This window comes from Chrysochloris asiatica, unplaced genomic scaffold, assembly GCF_000296735.1.
Source record: "Chrysochloris asiatica unplaced genomic scaffold, ChrAsi1.0 scaffold00001, whole genome shotgun sequence".
Lineage (NCBI taxonomy): Eukaryota > Metazoa > Chordata > Mammalia > Afrosoricida > Chrysochloridae > Chrysochloris > Chrysochloris asiatica.
In genome coordinates, this window is record NW_006408519.1 from 34,443,366 (window position 1) to 34,445,101 (window position 1,736).

At 43.1% G+C, this 1,736-nt stretch overlaps 1 pseudogene; it reads right to left on the bottom strand.

The window, feature by feature from the left end:
* LOC102837865 overlaps window positions 1–1,736 on the bottom strand; it is a 51,268-nt pseudogene that overhangs the window by 1,137 nt on the left and 48,395 nt on the right.

Consider the following 1,736-nt stretch of genomic DNA (forward strand, 5'->3'; position numbering starts at 1 on the left):
TCACTATGACTCAGACCCAACTCCATGGCAGTTAACAACAACAACATAGCAATAGTGAGTCCTGGTATGGCACTGTAGGATAAGCACTGGACTGCTAGCCAAAAGATCGGCAGTTCAAACCTACTAGCCAGTCCTCAGAAACCCTATACAGGGTTGCTATGAATTGGAACTGACTCAATGGCACGTAACAACAACACCGTAAGAGTAATAGTGGACTCCTGGCATGGTACTGTAGGATAAGCAATGGACTGCTAACCACAAAGTTCGCAATTCAAACACAATAGCTGTTCCTTGGAATCCCTATGCAGTCACTATGATTCAGAACAGCACTTAACAACAACATATTAATTGTACCTACCTTGGTGCTGTGGGTTAATGACTGGAACGAAAAGTCGGTTTGAACGGCAAGGTCAGCAGTTCAAGCTCACGAGCAGCTCCTTGAAAACCCTATACAGGGTCATTATGAGTTGGAACCAACTCAACAGCTCTTAACAGCAACAAAAGCAACTTCATAGGGCTGTTATGCAGATTAACTGAAATAGCCCAATAAAGTTCTCAGTAGGGTAACTTTGCCACTTGTAATTCTCATTCCAAGCAGAGTGTTCAATCATTCTATTGTGCTGACAATTCATGTTAAAACTTCAAACCACTTGACTTGTGGATGTCTATGAGAAAGGTGGCTTTATTTCTATACACACCCAGCTCTGGCTTGCATGGGAAGCAAGTCTTCAGAGAATGCTGAGGTAGCCTGGTGAGTGCAGTGGGCTTCCTACCTTGGTCCACAGTGAATCATCTGGAAGCTTCTCTTGTTGTTAAGGGCCGTCCAGTCCATTTCAACTCATAGTAATCCTGATCCCTGACCTTACATAGGGTTTCTGAGGCTATAAATATTTCTAAGAGCAGAAAGTCTAATTGTTCTTTCACAAAACAACTGTTGTGCTCAAATTGTCAACCTGTGGCTTGAAGTCCAGTGCTTACCTTACAAATCCATAGCATTCTCCATGGACAACTCCTAAGAGATGCTAATACCAGGATTTCACTTCTAACAACTGAACCTGAATCGCCAGGGCGTGATTCTGGCTTCTGATAGTTTAAAAATGTCCCAAGTGCAATCAAGGTTGAGAACCACAGCGATACCAGAGCAGAGCTGTCTGTGTTTGACTCTCAGGTCTGCTCCAGCAAACTTTCTGTGCTTCAGTCCCCTAATGTGAAATATGGGTACAACTGAAGTAATAGTCATGTCTTCTTCAAGGAGTTATTAGGAGAGTTAAATACATTGATTCATATTAAGCCCTTGTATTGTTATTCTTGTTGTTGTTAAGTGCCATTGAGTCAGCACCAACTCATAGTGATCCTATGCACAGCAGAACGAAACAATGTCCAATCCTTAGCCAACCTCACTACTGTTGCCACACTTGAGTCCATCAATGCTGCCACCTGGCCAATCCATCTCGTTGAGGGTCTTCCTCTTTTTCCCTGACCCTCTACCTTACCAAGTATGATATCCTTCTCTAGCGACTTTTCCCTCCTGACAATATGTCCAAAGTATGAGAGACAAAGTTTGGCCATCTTGGCCTCTAAGGAGCACTCCGGCGGCACTTCTTACAAAACAGATCTATTGGTTCTTTTGGCAGTCCATGGCACTTTTAGTATTCTCCTCCAACACCATAATTCAAAGGCATCAGTTCTTCTACAATCTTCCTTATTCACTGTCCAGCTTTCACATCCAAATAAGG